General features: G+C 41.9%; 1 protein-coding gene across 2 annotated transcripts in view; it reads right to left on the bottom strand.

Annotated features, from left to right (window-relative positions):
- Nucleotides 1-18,731, bottom strand: part of TTBK2 (tau tubulin kinase 2) — a 207,524-nt gene that overhangs the window by 171,070 nt on the left and 17,723 nt on the right. Inside the window, exons 1-2 of one of the 2 annotated variants that reach the window (XM_077818806.1) lie at nucleotides 13,590-13,675; nucleotides 6,335-6,413 (exon numbers count right to left, since the gene is read on the bottom strand). The exons of the other annotated variant lie outside the window; for it this stretch is intronic. The gene's annotated coding sequence lies outside the window, so the exon portion shown is untranslated. Of the gene's footprint in view, nucleotides 1-6,334; nucleotides 6,414-13,589; nucleotides 13,676-18,731 lie in introns of those variants that run through there. 2 annotated transcript variants of the gene reach the window in all.

The raw sequence follows: 18,731 nt of genomic DNA, 5'->3' as shown, positions 1-18,731 counted from the left end.
ATGTTCCAAAAAAACACAGAAGGAATCCTTCTAAAGCAGGAGTTCTCAAACCCTTTTTAGAATCATGCCCCCCAACCTTTAAAAAAAAAAAAAAAAAACAACCTTGGAGTCCCTCTCTTCCCCTTACAAAGCGGGACCTTCCCCTGTAATCTAGATTGAACTGGGGCCATTAATACACTGATTCCAATACAGGGGATTCTACTTTAAATGAATTAGTCCTTTGATCCTGCTGTCTAACTGTGCACAGGCTAGGATTTAAAAGCACACACCTTAATATCCAAAAAGTTTTCAGGGCACTATTTCTCAATTTCAGCATCAAAAAGTGATAGATAGTGTTGTGACCCCAAGCACCAATGCCACTCACTCAAATTTAGCTCGGCCTCTCCTCTTGTTCACGACAGAGTGGTGGCCAGACCAATTTTGAGCAAGTGAGAAGGCTTGCTACAATCTCTTAGAAACTTTTATGTACTCCTTCCCCAAGGTTGAAAACTGCTGTTCTAAAGAATTTAGGTTCTGAGTTCTGCTCGACACAGAGTCAACTGCTTGCTCAAATACAAAAAACACACACACACAAAACTGAATCTGGATTTACTGACAACCAAGAGTTACTTCCAAATCAAACAGACTAACATGATTACTTATTGATCCCCAAAATCACCTAAAGGACAAAACAGAACAAAAATGTGGGCTGTCAAGCAATTAAAAAATTAATCGCAATTAAACAACAATAGAATACCATTTATTTAAATATTTTTGATATTTTCTACATTTTCAAATGTATTGATTTCAATTACAACACAGAATACAAAGTATACAGTGATCACTTTATATTTATTTTTATCACAAACATTTGTACTGCAAAAAAACTTCAGTTCACCTCACTGAAGTACTGTAGTGCAATCTCTTTATCGTGAAAGTTGAGCTTACAACTGTAGAATTATGTAAAAAATAACTGCACTTAACAATAAAACGTAAAACTTTAGAGCCTACGAGTCCACTGAGTCCTACTTCTTGTTCAGCCAATCACTCAGACAAACAAGCATTCAGTGTAGGGGGAGGACGGGGGGAGCGGGGAAGTAAGCAGTGACTTGTGCAGGAGGAGGGTGACGAAGGTGATTTGCTGCTGCTTCTGGAACGGTGGTTTCTGGTACTGGGCTCACCAGGCTCACCTCCTTTTACTGAGCTAGGTGGGCTCCCTTCAGCTGAGTGAGCCCTTGTTTGCAAGGGAGGGTGGATTTTACATCAGGGACTCATCATACTGCAGGGGAGGAGAGGCTGGTGCAGGGTGACTGAGCTCGCCAGGCCATGTTCTCTATGGGGTACCCCCAGAGCAAGCAGCATGATGCATGGGGGTTGGTCCCGAGAACGAGGGGTCGGCCGGGAACAATAGGGCACGGGCTGGCTAGGGTGTAGATACTTCCTGTTTTGGTCAGGACAGTCCCCTTTTTCAGCTCTGTCCTGCCAGTCCATACTTCTTTGCCAAAACTGGGCATTTGTCCCACCTGCAAGACGCAGAGCAGAGCAGAGGTGGCTACTGCCTGGGAATCAGCTGAAGCCAGCAATGCCTGCCAGCAGAAAAGGGAAGAAATTTGCTGCTGGTGGGCAGTGCTGGCTTCAGAGCTGACCCTTGAGAGGTGCAGAGCTGGGGATGGGTGGGGGAGATGATCAGCCTCAGCCGGTGGAGGCGCGGAGCTGGAGGGGGGAAGGGGGATCAGCCTCAGCTGTGGGCAGCACTTGACTCGGGGGGGGGGGGGAAAGGAGGGGAAGAGACTGAGCCCCAGTCTTGGGAAGTGTAGAGTGGGGAGGCGGAGTCAGCCCCAGCTGCGGACAGCAGAGGGCTCGGGCAGGGGGGTCAGCCCCTGAGCTCAGTCCCAGCCCTGGGCAGCACGGGGGGGAGGAGGGCATGGGGCTCAGGCAGGGGGGCAGCCCCAACTCTGGGTGGCACGAGGCTCTGGACGGCACACGGCTCAGGCTGGGGGGGGAGGGGGGGAAGAGGTCAGCCCCAGCCCGAGGAGGCATAAAGTTTGGGATGATGCCCCTGAGCTTGGGATGGTGGTCAGTCCCAATCTGGGAGACACGGGGGGAGGGTTCAGCCCCAGATGCAGGTGGCATGGAGAGGGCAGTTCGGATGAGATCTGCAAAGGTGGGTGGCCCGCTCTGGCAAGCCCCTGGTCATCCTGTTTTTAGACTTTAAAAACCAGGGCATGAGAACTACCTTACTTTCTGTAGCCTCTTCTTCCCGCCCTCTGGTGGAGGCTTGTGTTACTGTGCCTGACCAGCCAGGTTTTTTGGAACAGCTCATGCTGCCCTCCCGCCCACAGGTCTGCGATTAGCATGCATTAAAAAAAAATTAACGCATTAATTGTGCAGTGCGTTAATCACAGGCGTTAAACAGCAGTTAATTGACAGCCCTATTTTTTATTACAAATATTTGCACTGTAAACAAGAAATAGTATTTTTCAATTCACCTAATACAAGTACTGTAGTGCAATCTCTTTATCATGAAAGCTGAACTTACAAATGTAGAATTATGTACAAAAAATAACTGCATTCAAAAATAAAACTATGTAAAACTTTAGAGCCTACAAGTCCACTCAGTCCTGCTTCAGCCAATCACTCAGACAAACAAGTTTGGTTACAATTTGCAGGAAATAATGCTGCCCGATTCTTGTTTACAATGTCACTTGAAAGTGAGAACAGGCTTGTAGCCAGCATCGCAAGATATTTACATGCCAGATGCGTTAAAGATTCATATGTCCCTTCATGCTTCAACCACCATTCCAGAGGACATGCGTCCATGCTGAAGACAAATTCTGCTTGATAAAAATCCAAAGCAGAGCGGACTGATATGTTCATTTTCATCGTCTGAGTCAGATGCCACCAGCAGAAGGTTGATTTTCTTTTTTGGTGGTTCGGGTTCTGTAGTTTCCGCATCAGAGTGTTGCTCTTTTAAGACTTCTGAAAGCATGCTCCACACTTCATCCCTTTCAGATTTTACTTCAGATCCTTAAACCTTGGATCAAGTGCTGTAGCTATTTTTAGAAATCTCACATTGGTACCTCTTTGCATTTTATCAAATTTGCTGTGAAAGTGTTCTTAAAACAAACATGTGCTGGGTCATCATCTGAGACTACTATAACATGAAATATATGACAGAATGTGGGTAAAACAGAGGAGGCAGCATACAATTCTCCCCCAAGGAGTTCAGCCACAAATTTAATTAATGCATTATTTTTTTAATGAGCATCATCAGCATCGAAGTATGTCCTCTGGAATGGTGGCCCAAGCATGAAGGGACATACGAATGTTTAGCGTATCTGACATGTAAATATCTTGCAATGCCAGCTACAAAAGTGACATAAAAAAAGCCTGTTCTCACTTTCAGTGACACTGGAAATAAGAAGCAGGCAGGAACACCTCCCATCAATGTAAACAAACTTGTTTGTCTTAGTGATTGGCTGAACAAGAAGTAGGACTGAGTGAACTTTTAGGCTCTAAAGTTTTACATTGTTTTGTTTTTGAGTGCAATTATGTAACAAAAAAAATCTGCATTTGTAAATTGCACTTTCACGATAAAGAGATTGCACTACAGTATTTGTGAACCGAAAAATACTATTTCTTTTGTTTATCATTTTTACAGTGCAAATATTTGTAATAAAGATAATATAAAGTGAGCACTTACACTTTGTATTGTGTGTTGTAAGAGAAATCAATATATTTGAAAATGTAGAAGAACATCCAAAAATATTTAATAAATTTCAATTGGTATTCTATTGTTTAACAGTGCGATTAATCAAGATTCATTTTTTTGAGTTAATCACATGAGTTAACTGCGATTAATCGACAGCCCTAAAAAAAATAAATCTTACTGGCCAGGAAGCTATGATTCTGTGTATTGTTATCTAGAAACCTAAACTAAGCTAGAAGAGGATAGAATAAAAACTGTATGATAAAAATTGAACTAACTTATCTCCCATGGAAGCTTACTATAAAGAAACCACTTCTTTGTTTGTTTACACTGAGCATGCACTTTCCAACATTTGAAGCATAGGCCAATTTTACCAGTTCCTAAAATAAACAGTATTACAATAACTAAATATTTGTAGAGCTCTTCGAAAACATGCAGCATAAGAGAAGGGTTAAGTGTTATCAAAACATGATGTAAACACCAGGAGTCCAGAGATGCATGGTTGCGTCATCGAAAAAGGGCCAATCAGCCAATGAAAATGTAACAACTTCTAATGGTTCAGAGCTGGGACCATGTAATCAGAATAAAATTTCTTACATTCATAACCATTTTACACATTGGAGGAGTCAATTCTGTTGGAGATAAAAGTCAGAGACTGAGTCATTTATCATGAACCCTTGGAACTCCAAAGAGATTGATGTTTTGATACTCTACCACGTACTGTCCTTACTAGTACTACTATTTATTTGTATTACTTTATCTGTCAATTGTCCAAGCAGGGGAACACATGTTCTCCCAGCCTTTTCAGTTAAGGAATGCTGATGGCTAAGCTTTTTGGGAAAATACATTGATCCAACACAGCCACAAATGATAAGCTCTTGGACAAGCCTCTTAAGTAATCTGTGTTTCTCTCAAGGGTGGAAAAAAAAGAAAAAAATCAACTAATCTGGAAGATTTCTCCATAGCTCCATGTGACCTTTGGCAGTGAAGACCTCATAGTACACAGATAGAGGATTGCAGCTGTGGACTGGTTGGCCCAGTGAAGTGAGGTTCTACACTCAACTTGACAGCATTTCTGTTTGTTGGATATAACATGATAATTTTTGACCACCACATCCAATCTATTCCAATTTTTCAGGAAACTTTCCAGGCAACAGTGGACAGAATACTATTGATTTTAATGAAAATCTGAAAACCAGAGTGGGGAAACAGAATACATAAAAAGAAAAGGAGTACTTGTGGCACCTTAGAGACTAACCAATTTATTTGAGCATGAGCTTTCGTGAGCTACAGCTCACTTCATCGGATGCATACCGTGGAAACTGCAGCAGACTTTATATATACACAGAGAATATGAAACAATACCTCCTCCCACCCCATTGTCCTGCTGGTAATAGCTTATCTAAAGTGAGCATCAGGTTAGGCCATTTCCAGCACAAATCCAGGTTTTCTCACCCTCCACCCCCCCACACAAATTCACTCTCCTGCTGGTGATAGCCCATCCAAAGTGACAACTCTTTACACAATGTGCATGATAATCAAGTTAGGCCATTTCCTGCACAAATCCAGGTTCTCTCACTCCCTCACCCCCCTCCAAAAACCCACCCCCATACACACACAAACTCACTCTCCTGCTGGTAATAGCTCATCTAAACTGACCACTCTCCAAGTTTAAATCCAAGTTAAACCAGAAAATCTGGGGGGGGGGGGCGTAGGAAAAAACAAGAGGAAATAGGCTACCTTGCATAATGACTTAGCCACTCCCAGTCTCTATTTAAGCCTAAATTAATAGTATCCAATTTGCAAATGAATTCCAATTCAGCAGTTTCTCGCTGGAGTCTGGATTTGAAGTTTTTTTGTTTTAAGATAGCGACCTTCATGATGATCCTAACCTGATGATCACTTTAGATAAGCTATTACCAGCAGGACAGTGGGGTGGGAGGAGGTATTGTTTCATATTCTCTGTGTATATATAAAGTCTGCTGCAGTTTCCACGGTATGGATCCGATGAAGTGAGCTGTAGCTCACGAAAGCTCATGCTCAAATAAATTGGTTAGTCTCTAAGGTGCCACAAGTACTCCTTTTCTTTTTGCGAATACAGACTAACACGGCTGTTACTCTGAAACCAGAGAATACACAGAGTCCCCTGCATCTGGTTAGCACACCCAGCAGCTTCAACCACCTCTGTAACTGTTTATATATCAAAGAACCTGGAATAGAAGAGCCTGGTATAGGGGAAGGAGACATGGGAAACACACCCCCCCTGTCATGAGGGGGAGAGGTGGGAGGTTTACAGGAAGTCCCTGAAAAAGAAGAGGTGAATCAAAGCACACTAGGGAAATTTTAGCATGAAACAGCAGGGTCCATACTGACAGCTAGCGAGCAGGCTAGTATGAGGTAAATTTACATCTCAGCTTGCAGCACACTAACAGTTCCTCTAGACAAGTCTTCGGTGTATCTATTTGGCTTTGCATCCACACCCAGCAGCCAACTCCTGATCTCCTCTTCGATGTATACTCCAGGCTGATTTCCTTGGAGGATAATGTGCTCCAGCTGTTCTGGTCCCAGCTCAGAGTCCTAGCCAGAAACTCTGGGGCTTTTTGATATGGCCATCTACCACACATTCCACATAGGAAAATTACTTACAAGTACAGTAACTGGAGTTCTTTGAGCTGCGTTGTCCATGTGCACTTTCCACTAGTGCTGACTCCTAAGCCGTGGATCACTGCAATGGAGGTGAGAGCTCAGAATCTTAAGAGAACAAAAATTGTAAAACAGCCTTGCCAAATGCAGTATCTGATTGTAAGGCTTCAGTAACAACTTAATGTGTCAAACGTGTCACCAGAACCCCAACTGGCTGCTTTATATGTAATATTCAGAATATACATATTCTTCAATGACGCTGCTAAGGGAGAGAACTCAGTGTGGTAGGAAGGTTTACTTTGCCCTCCTCATAAGTTCTCACACTATCAAAAGTCCACCTCTATAGTTTCTGAGATGAGATGGTTTTGACTTTCATCCTCTCTCTGTGATGGAGACAAAGAAATCCCGGCAAAGATCTAAAAGGGTTTGTTCCTTGCAGATAAAATGTCAGGGCATGCCTGACGTTTACAGAGTGCAGTGTAGCCTCTACTTTGGTAGCGTGAAGGTTAGGAAAAAAAATGTAGGTAGGTTAATTTGCTGGTTCAGATGAAACTCTGTGATTGCCTTTGGCAAGAACTTAGCAGGTGTCCTCAGAGACATCTTGTCTGGATAAAAGATGGTATATAAGGAGAGCCAGTCATTAAAGCTTTGATTTCTCTGACATTCAGAGAGGCAATAGCAACCAGGAATGATGTTTTTAACACCGTCAGTTCGAAGAGTAGGCTTCTCAGTGCCAAGAAAACCAAGTTACAGTCCCATGGTGGGATTTGTTCTTTAATAGGTGAGAACACCTTAGCAAGACTTTTCAAAAATCTGATCACAGCTAGATGAAAAAAATGGTATGTCTATCCACTGGAGGATGAGCAGAAATAGCCACAAGGAGAACCTGATGGAGCTAAATGACATGTTATGCTGTTTCAAGTCAAGCCAATAGTCTGACTCTAAGATCTCAGACACACAAGCTTCTTGCAGAGACAGGGACTTTTGGAGACACCAGCAGGAAAGCATCATCCATTTCACTAGGTAAGTTTGTCTTAAAGGCTCTTTCCTACTGTTCACTAAGATATTCCAGACAGACAAGGAGCATGATTGCTCTACCTTTGATATGCATCCGGTGGCCAAGATGTTAGATAAAAGAACTACAGATCTGGATGTATAATCTCCGCTTCCCTTCATTCTGTGATAGCAGGTCCAGAAGCAGAGACAAGGTCCTTGGCTGGCAGGTCAACAGAATATCTGGGAACCAAACCTGCCTTGGTCACACACAGAGCTATTGATATTAGCTTGGGTGAGTCCTCTCTGATCTTGCAGAGCACTCTGGGAGCCAACAGAACCTGTGGGTAAATGTACATCAGGATTCCTGACCAAGAGATTAAGAGGATATCAAGCAGGGAGTCTGGGTTCCCCTACCCCCAGCAGAAAATCTGACACTTCTTGTTTTGTGTCACAAATATGTCTATCCACGGATAACCATAACTCAAAGAGATGTCATGGAGGATAGAGTCCTTGATCTCCCACTTGTAACTGGATGAGAAATGTTTACTCAGATTATCTGCTATGCTGTTCTGCAGACCACGTAAACATACTGTTGAGAGGGAGATTTGGTATCTGATGCACGAGTTCCACAGTCTAACCACATCTCAACATAGTGGGGAAGATCTTGCCTCACCCTGTTTGTTGTTGTAGAACAAAGTGGTTGTATTATCCATTATTATTTGGACAGACTATCCTCAAATGTGATGGAGAAAGGACTCGCAAGTTCTATGCAATGCCCCAAGTTCTAGCACACGGATGTGCATCCGTGTTATTGTGTGGTCCAAAGGCCTTGTGCCTGTAGATCACCCATGCATGTTTCTCCCCTAGATCGAGGCAACTGTCACTATCGTTTTGGATCAGAGAAGAGATGCAAGGGTTTGTAAGCATTCCTGGGGTCTGTTGTGACAACTGGGCCTACAAATTTACCCAGATTATGAGCTAAACTACAAAAAGTATGTAGAAGTTCTTAAGACATTACAATAATCTATAACAACAAATGTTAATGGGAAAAGGTATGAAAGGGAGTTAAAATACCTGAATCTAAAACAAAGATCATGTTGATGTGATTCAAGGACTGCATTAAAATTATGCTTGATAAAGACAGAATATTTGAAGCTGAAAATTATAGCTGACAAGCTAAAACTGGAAAGTCAGATATTAGGCCTAATTAATATTAGGCCCATTAATGATGGGGACAGCACCCTCACAGGGAGGGGCAGTATTTGAATCTAGGATACTGGACTGAGGCCATCCCAGTGGCAGCAGAATTTTAATTTTGGAAAAATAAAAGCACCAACAGGCAACTAACTAAACTATACAATCATAATGATTCTATGGATAGGCTTGGCAGAATTCAATTTTTATTTTTTATAGTTTCAATGGATAATATCTAGGTTTATTTTAAAATATTTTTTCAATTTTTAACAATTTACATTTTCACAGTTGTGCAAAATTATGGGTTTTAAGCATTTCTTTTTATTTGAATCTATTTAAATGTTCATAGTTACAAGAAAATATTGGAGGTGGAGGGATCAGACAATAGGGAGGCCAGATAATTATTCAATGACAGTAGATGTTGAGATTCAAAAAGTCAAAGCTTCAGCACTGTTAAAACACAAACTGTGAACAGCATATGTCAAAATATACAAAGTAAATATCCTTATATCAAACTCTAGTAAATTCTTAAGCAGCATTTTTCTTACTTTGCATATCTGCACATTTCTGTTATTACTGATGGAAATATTTTTCAGTAGTCTGAGTGTGTACAGTGAAATTGACATTTACTGATAAAAATCTAATCTTTCCAAGCCTAGCTATAGTCACTTTTGAAAAAGGTGCTAGAAGTTCATGAACCACAGACTGCAAGCTGTTCCCTCTTGAAGCCAAGAGATAGTAAGAGGAACCGAGTGGTGGCTGTTGCACTCCACCTTTTCATGTCCTTGACACAAGCCACAGAGAACACTCAGGGCACATATGCGGTAATACAGACACTGATGGCAAAAAGACTCCGAATTTGAGCACACAGGGCACACGCGCATCATGAGTGGAATGTACTTATGGACAATCACTTGAAGGAGAAACATAACTTACTCTATCACAGATCTGTTTCATACACTGGTGGGGGAAAAGTGGCCTTAGAAAGCTAGAAGAAACAAATTTGATAAAATTAAAGTGAACACTAAAGAATCCATATTTTAACAGTATCAAACCATACCAGAACACCCATTTATAGGTTATTGGTTCACGTTTTAGACAGCTGACAGGTCACAGAACACCACAAACATCCAGTTAATGGACAATCTGGGATGATTTATCATTCTTTAGCACCAACAAGAGAGTCAGCCTGCTCTTCAGAGACAGTGGAATTTTCATTAAGATTGCAGTCAAATAAGCTTCTGCAATAAATGAAGTGGGGGGTAGCTCCCTTTTATGAACACCCAGCCAGCTAGTTAGCTGTAAAATCCGTCTTGGTGTCTGTTCTCTGCTTGCTTTACCTATAAAGGGTTAACAAGCCCACAGGTAAAAGAAAAGGAGTGGGCACCTGACCAAAAAAGCAAATGAGAAGACTAGAACTTTTAAAATTGGGAAAGAAACTTTCCCTTTGTTGTTCTCTGGTCTGGAGGGACACGAAGCACCAATGTTATAGCAGGAATGCTGTGTAAGGTTTGAACTAGGTATGAAAATTCATCTTCCATACCTAGAAGAAATTATTTGGATAGGGAATGTTTAGACAGACACAATCAGGTTTATTTTTTATTTTGGCTCGTGCATCTCCTCTGTGCTAACCCCAAATGCTTTTGTTAGCTTGTAACCTCTAAGCTGAACCCCCAAGAAAGCTATTTTGGGTGCTTAATTTTTGGAATTGCTCCTTTAAAATCTAGCAAAAACCTAAGATCCAAATGTATTTTCTTTCTTTTTGTTGTTAATAAAATTTACCTTTTTTAAGAACAGAATTGGATTTTTGGTGCCCTAAGAGGTTTGTGCATATGCTGTTGAATTAACTGGTGGCACCAGTTAATTTTCTTTGTTTTCTCTCAGCTCTTCCCTGGAGGGGAGGTGAAAGGGCTTCACGGTACCCCACAAGGAGGAATTACCAAGTGCTCCATCCTGGGTCCAAAGGGGTTTTTTTTGCATTTGGGTGGTGGCAGCGTTTAACAAGCCAAGGTCAGAGAAAAGCTTTAACCTTGGGAGTTTAATACAAGCCTGGAGTGGCAAGTATTAGTTTTTTAAATCCTTGCGGGCTCCTGCTTCCTGCACTCGAGGTGCCAGAGTAGGGATTCAGCCCTGACAGCTTCTCTCAAATTCTTATGGCATATATAAGGTATTTTATGACAAATGAAGTCCTTCATTATGGTGAAGTAACACTTATTTCAAGCAAAAATTTTAAAATATCCAGCTTAATGAATAGCCAACCAAATTAATTTATTAATGTACTACACTGGGGTGTGAGAGACACCCCTCAAGACTTTGCTTCTTAGGTCAGCTTTCTATCTTTGGTTGGAAAAAATAAAGTTTGTACCAGTCACTTACACCTCTTAGAAAGCATCTGGTTATGGACTGATGGTATCAGCCTTTGCTGAAGCCACATGTCCACCCTTCTAATCACACATTAAGTGTATACATCTGACAAGATTATAAGGGAGAGGAAGACAAAGGAATCCAGAAAGAATGGGTATAGCAACATTCTACAAACCTCATTCAGACAGGCTCAGATTTATTGAGCCACTGCCTCAAGAGAATAGCTTCTTTATGTGTATTCTAATTGGAGTCAGGCAGGGTAAATGAAAACTGTACTATTGATGCACAGTGCATGACAAACACATAGAGCATTATTTAAGAAACCCAGTACACTGGAACTTGATCAAAATCCTGACACACAAAATCCTGACATTCAAAATCACTAACACTGCATCACTGCTCTATGCTGTGTGTGCTCACACACAGCACTTCACAGCTATTTATTTCCCCAAAGATCATTTATTGGAGCGATGTCAGAAAAGCCTGGTAGATCCCTCATTGCAGGGATATGAAAAGTAAAGTGGGATGGCTGGATGACTGAAAGGGGGAATATAATTAACGGGGTATAGCGTCAGGATTTTGACTAGTTGGAAATGTAGTTTATCAAGATTTTGACTGTCTTTTGATCCTTTCAGGATTTTGTACTTGTTTCCCCAAGCCCAAAAGCAGCGTTCCACTGTAGTCAGCACCTCCGTGAATGCCACAAGCAATCTTGTGTCATAGCTACTATGCATGGCAAGATCAATGTCAAACTCCTCTTTCCTTTGTAGTTTAAGGAATAACTCCACTGCCACTCGTGACATGTTGGTCAGAGAAAGCAGCATATTGGTCAACAGTGCAGAATCCATTCCTGCAGACTGAAGAGGCAAAGTACACAAACAGTTGAAAGATGGCACCAAATGCAGACGGAAGCACAGGGATTGCTGGGATGCGAAGCAATGCATCACGGACATTGGGACAGGACCCAAGATGCCCCGCGACCCCCACTGCCTTCCCACAACTCTTAGTGCCAGAAGAGGAAGAGATGATCTGTGGGATAGCTGCCCAGAGTGCACCCCTCCGAATACCGCGGCAAGTGTGAACAAGTTATTGTGCAGGCAGCTGACAGTGTGTTCACACAACAGCAGTTTCCCTTCAGCACTCTCTGAGCAGCGCTATAACTGCCGGCGATGTAACTCTGCCAGTGAAGACATACCCAGTGACTGTTACTATAGATGTCCAAAATTGTAATAAAGACTAGAATTCAGCACATATTTGAGGTAACATAGCCATGTGTGATCCCTACAACCAAAAGACCTATACTCTCTTTTCTCAAGAACTATTAGAAACATACAGCGGAGGTTATATTTCAAGCTAAGTGTGAGAAAGAAGTTATTAATCCAGATATCAGTAATGAAGTACTCAGATATATTAAAGGTTTTATAAACATACTGCCAACTTAATATATGCTCAACTCCTTTTAAGGAGACAGCAAAGAACATTCTCCATATCATCTGCCCTACAGGGAAAAAAAAAACCAAAAAAAAAAAACCCTCTTCTTGTAGCAGATGGGATTTTTTTGTTGTTTTTGTTTTTGTTTTTTTGGTAAGAGAATAGAAACATGCTGTAGCCAAATTACCAGTATGGTGACTGAGATTATGATGTCATAATTTTTCAGAGATATCTGGTGAAACTCCCCACCCCCCCTCAGGCTTATTTTAAAAAAATAAATAAATAAAACACCAATGCCTGCATTAACAGGACAGTAGGCAAAACACAACAATTTTTCTTTAAACAACTTAGCAAACACCACAAATATTCAGGGAGGATCAAGTCAGGCTAGTAAATTTTTACTGCTGTGAAAAATCACAAATATCTGTAAATTATTACATAACCCTGTCAAGGAAATACTACCTGATTCAAGGCAGGACATGTCTATTGTTTACCTCCTCAGAGTTAGGAACAATGCTAACAAATAGGATTTCCAGATATTGTGGGTTCAGACATTCAAGACAGAAATGGCACAAAGTGGCTTTCAACCAGCTAGAGATTGCCTCCACTAGCTTTCTGCCATTGGAGAGGAGTTCTGTGCTGGCTATGTAAATTAAAGCTACAAGGAAGCAGCACTAACTTACACTGGAGCTGTATTATGAAATCACCTAATATCACATACTATCTTCCATTTCAAACTTGCTAGTAAGTACACCAACAAGAATCTGTGAAGGGACAGTAGCTACAGCAGACTCCTATTAGAAGAAGATTGACTACTATCACAGCTCTACTCCAACATCAGATATTTCCAGCAAGGCAAGATTCAACTTGGAAATAAATTTAGATTCATTTCAGAGCATGAAAAAAAAATTGTTACAACAATTTAGAAAACAAAGAACAGTTTTAGCAATGCTGATAAAGCAACAAAAAGGATTTGATTAAACTGCACAGACAGACATCAACCCTACCTCCACTCTCCCAAATGTAATCCATTATATAAATGAGAACTTAATATGTGTTCCAAATTTCCTGGCAATCAAACCACTTTTTATATAAAATATTATACAGCATCTCCCATACCAAAAAATCCCAATGTGTTTTACAGAAGTCGCTTCAGCCACCTCTGAAAAGCTGGTATGGAAACATGGTAGCCATTCTGTGGTGGTTTTGAGGAGGGTGGGGAGGAGCAAAGATTACTAACAATCTATACTTCGCCTTACGAATTTCCACTCACCTGCTCACTTTGGACCAGTAAATTCTGGGGCAGGTAATAGAAGACTAAGGTTTTCATTCTCGTAACACAAAACCACAACCTGTAGCATATTTTGGAACCAGCTCAGAATTCATAGTGTTCTATAGCTGTGTCGTGGATGCCTTACAGAGCACTGCTCCATCCTGTGTTAAACAAAAGGGGAGAATGCAGGAGACTGTGCGATGCAGAGGACAAAGAGAAGCTAGCAAGAGTGGATCCCCTTTCCCCACACCTTTTTTCCCCTCACAGAACAATATCCCACAAACATACACACAGTCTTTACCTTTCTTCTTCCCCATAGATGTGCACAAACGAGGACAGATGGGCCAGAGTGCACCATCATTGGCATCGTTCAGACAGCCTAGTAGATTTTACCTGAACTAGTAAATATATGTGACAATTTTGCAAGACTGGCATAACGTGTTATGAAGTCATCCTAGCAGCTCCACAACTAAGGTTGCAGTGACTTGAACCAAGGAGTAAATTCTTTAATTAAAAGATGAAAATGCATACAAGCAATTTTCCAAAGTGGCCTATTTCACAGACTTTAGACATCTGTAAATCTGTGTATAACATATCTGAGCAATATGTAGAAAATGAAAGGCTTAACAACTATTTCATTTTTGAAATTTCCACACAGTATAGAGTATCTCAGGTTTCTACATAAATAATCCATATGAAAGCTAGCATACGTCTTTTCCACAAAGCTTCAGTTCCTGAACTGTACACAACACAGAAGTAAATTAAAAAAGAAAGGAGCCTACCAATGTATCTGTGATACAGATATGCCCAGTCATGCCCTGGCAGGTATAATACATCAGTGGTTCTCAACCAGGGGTCCATGCAGGGCTGAAGCCTGGAGACACGGGTCTGAATCCTGGAGCCCCGAGTCCTGGTGCTCCCTGTGGGTTCAGTAGCCCTGAGCACATGGGCAGAGTTGGGGACATGGAGGGCACTGCCCTGCCCCGCCCCCCCAACCGCAGCACAAGACCACTGCAGTCCCAGGGGCAGCTCCACACCTTGCCCCTCCTTCTCCCCGCCCCCTGGCCAGATCGGAGGCAGGAAGATGGAGCCAGACAGTGCGGGGAAGCTGCTGCTGCTCTGGCTAGTGCCATGGAGCAGGCAGCAGCAGCATTCCCTCCTCTCCTGCTGGTGCCCCAGGTTGAAGCTGCTCCTCAGTTCCCAGATATCTTTGCTTCCACAGAGGCAGTTGGTAAGACCCCTGGGTGGGGAGACCCAGCCCTGTGGCTGGCAGACCCCTCCAGGAATAGGGACCACAGGGGAGTCCTCCCAGCACACTGCCCTTAATAACCCTCTCCCTACACTCTGAGCTACCCACTCCCCACACACAGCCCCTAGTACCCCCTCCCTGCACCCTGTGCTACTCCCCTGCCTGCACACAGCCCCAGCTACCCCCTCCCTGCCAGCTGAACTATCCTCTGCCCTCACAGAGCCCCTAGAGACTCCCTACCTCCACGTTGAGCTATCCCCTGCCCTCACACAGCCCCTAGTGACTCCCTACCTCCACCCCTGCCCTCACACAGCCCCTAGTGACTCCCTCCCTGCACCCTAAGCTACTTTCAAACTTTTTGAGCTAAGCCCCCCACCTTTGAATTATAATTTTTGATTGCACACCCCTCTCCAGCCCAGACAGGCTGGGTGGCCTGCTGAGGTGAGTCTGGGGGTAGAGGTGGCATTCCCTCCCTGGACCCCGCCATACAGAGGTGGCTTGAGCCCTGCTGGCCCCTGCCCTCCCCACCAAGAAAAATCAAACTATGCCTATGCCCAAGGCCCTGCCCCGAAGCTCCGCCACCCTTGCTGGGCCCTGAAGTTTTTATAGCATGTTGAGGGGGGCCTCAGAGAAAAAGGCTGAGAACCCCTGTACTACATCATGTCCAACCATTTACTCAATATTACACTGAAGAAGGTAATGTGCGGTCTCTGACAAAAGCTAAGAACTAGCCGATTGTCATGATTATTGCAAGATGTTTTTATAGAAATCAATTTTAGAGTTACGTAATATATAGGATATGTATGTTCCAAATCTGTTGGGAGTGAAACCTATCACCCGAGAAGGGGAAGTCTGAGAGCAGATCCAATCAACATGAGTACAATGAATATTCTTCAGCTGAGCCAGTTTATGTTTACTGTTTGGGGAAGATACAGTCTTAAGTACACTCAAAGACAAACAAACCCCAGGAGAGTTCTCAGAAGAGATGGCCCTCTGGGACTAAGAAACAATAGCTTGTGACTGTATGAGAGAGGAAAAAATGGCCCACGGCAGTGATCCATCACAAAGGAAAGATACTGAAAGCAAGAGTGACTCATGAAAAGTGGATCCCAGCTTTCAGAACTGGACAAGTGCTGATAGAACAAACCACTGAGTGAGAAGTATTTTATAAGATAGGAAAATAACTTGTTAATAAATATAAGCTATAGAATGTGTTTTATGTTTTTCTTTTACCTGTAACCTTTTATTTTCAAACACTTATCCTTTCTTTTATTTGAATCTTTATCCCAAGCTCTGTTAAATAAACTGCCATTTGGTTTTACCTGTCAAAGCACCTTGTGCTAAGGAGAGTCAAACCAGTGAACTAGGGTGCACTGTTTCCAGAGGCTGCAGACACCTGGAGTGCACTGGGGGTGTCAAGACAACAGGGAATGGAGGACTCCCGTGTAACAGAGTGGAATGTGTAAATTGCTAGCCTGCAAAGAGAAAGAGCAGGGCTCATGCAGCCTGGAGCAGAGTGCCTGCATTGCCAGAAGCTGGGGAGAGTTTCACCTGGTGGGCACAGACAGGGCTCCCTCCCACTGTGAGCAGATGGCAGCAATTCATTTGGGACACCTTAGCTAACCCTGAAATGTGTGTCAGTAGCATTGTCAACAGGATCTGCACCCAATTTATGAGCTAACCAAAGTTCACACTCAAGGCACTTACGAAGTGTACTGTTACACATCTCCTAAAGATTCATAAGTAATAAGGTTGGACAGGAAAGAAAAAAGCTTGTTGTTTTCTGCTTGTTTATTTCAAGAGAGGTCAATAGAACAAAAGGCAGCACAAAATAAGCAAACAAGAAACATATGCCAAACTGATCAAAGCGCAGTTTGAGCATCTGTGCACAGAACACGGATTAACTGCAGCAGAAAAGAAACATACAGGAGATGAGAATTATGCTCATGGCACAAGGTAAACAACATGTAGAGCAGTCATACCCCTCAGAAAGAAATAAGGGTGTGGGGAATGCAGGGGTACAATTCCCCTAGGAACAGTGGGGGACATAATCCTCAACAAACCAGCTGTTCAGTTGGAGTTGGCTGAACTGGTGCTGAGGAAATTGAAACAGGAACAAGAGTACCAAATGTGGAGAGCAGCAGAGAACAGGCAGTGGAGAAAATAGCCACAGAAAAATGGGCAGCAGCTGGATAGAAAAACAATTAAGAGTTGCAATCCTACTCAAATATCTGTTACTACTAATGTATCTCTTTAGTATTAAAAACGTCACCTTACATAAAGGGAAGTGGAAGGAAACATGGCTTGAATAGTCAAGCAGTCACGAGCTCCATAACATAATTTTAAAAATAGCAGGAGGTAAACTGTTCACAAGATACTAAATGTGCCTTAGGTTTTGGTGACATCATAAGCACCGACTCATTCTGTCACCAAAACATCTCACAGTATTTATAGCCATAAGTAAATATCTGATATCGCCCTGTAACATTACCAGTTTTTCAACCTCATAGAGGGTAGTGTGATGTAACATATTAATGATAAATTATTCCATACTGTTACAGGAAAAAGGTCAAATGCAAAATACTTTAATTTACTATATTATAGCAAAAGGGTTTTCAAAAGTTCAGAAATGTTCCATTTCATCAGAAGTATACAAACTAACATTTAAGGGAACATTTTTAAATAAAAATTAATACATGTGCTACTAATAACTCATGAAATTATAAAAAATGAAAGTAGTTTAATATACTATCATTTTCATTTTTCAGTATCTATGGAGTTTACTCCTTGCATTTTCTTATAATTAGAAGTGAAACCAGACTGGTCAGTTTCACTTTCTTATCTATGTACATTAGCCCAAAGACAGGGTGTATGTGGCAGATGATGCAGGGAAAGGTTTGGGGGTTTTTTAGTATTGTAACTCTACATTTTAAACAATTCCTCAAATACATTCTAACAAAAAAGTACAAACTAAAAAAAAAAAAAAAAAATGTCCACACACACATGCTGAGGAGCATGGATTGTCTGTCATGTTGTTTAAGCAACTTTACAATCCATGCACTGAAGTGAATTTGTGGACGTGTTGGAGGGGGGAACAAAAACAAGACCCAAAAAAACCCTATGCTTTTGGTATGTACCCACATCCTGAGATTCATGAGGACAGCCCCCAATTTCCCAGGGGATTCTGAGTCCTTGCACAGGTTAATATATGCTCCTTGGCAATCTTACTGAGGTCATTAATCTTTACCTTCCAACCTAAAAGAAGAATTGCTCTAGTATTTTAAATTAGATTTTTCCACTGAAAGGCAGCATCGGGTCTGCAAGTCTGAAGTGAAGTGTCAACAGACCGCTTTTAAAATCAGATTGTAGTATCCCCAAAACAAAGAGAGAATTAATATTGTTAGTAATAGAATCCGCATTAAAAAAAGATACTGGAGCTACCACCTGAACTTGGAGCTGAGAGGAAGTGCCACACCGTCAGATTCACTCAGCAACATTCAACTATAGCATTTTTCTGGCAAAGAACACTGGAGCAGAATAGTGCAACACAAGATCTCCTCTTTGAAATATAAAATTTGGAGAATCTCTCCTAAATGAGAAGCCAGGATTTTAATAAATAAATAAATAAATGATGCAGAACTCGGACAGCATAATAAAATTAACTGAAATCAAGGGCAGATTCCAAAACTAATGAAGGACACTATGGCTACAGATTGTCAACTAGAACATTGGCGGGGAGACGAGGGGGGAAGAGAGACAAGGAAGAGCCAGAAATGGAGCAGTGCAAGTTTCCCTTGAGGGAAAGTCTATTCAAACCTACTTTCTTGTATCAAAGTTCTGAACCTGGATGTGAAAGAAGATCCTATCTACTTATAAAATGCTTATCACTTTCC

This window comes from Eretmochelys imbricata, chromosome 6 (genome assembly GCF_965152235.1).
Source record: "Eretmochelys imbricata isolate rEreImb1 chromosome 6, rEreImb1.hap1, whole genome shotgun sequence".
NCBI lineage: Eukaryota > Metazoa > Chordata > Testudines > Cheloniidae > Eretmochelys > Eretmochelys imbricata.
The sequence above is the reverse complement of the archived record's forward strand: the minus strand, read 5'-3'. Positions and strand labels throughout refer to the sequence as shown.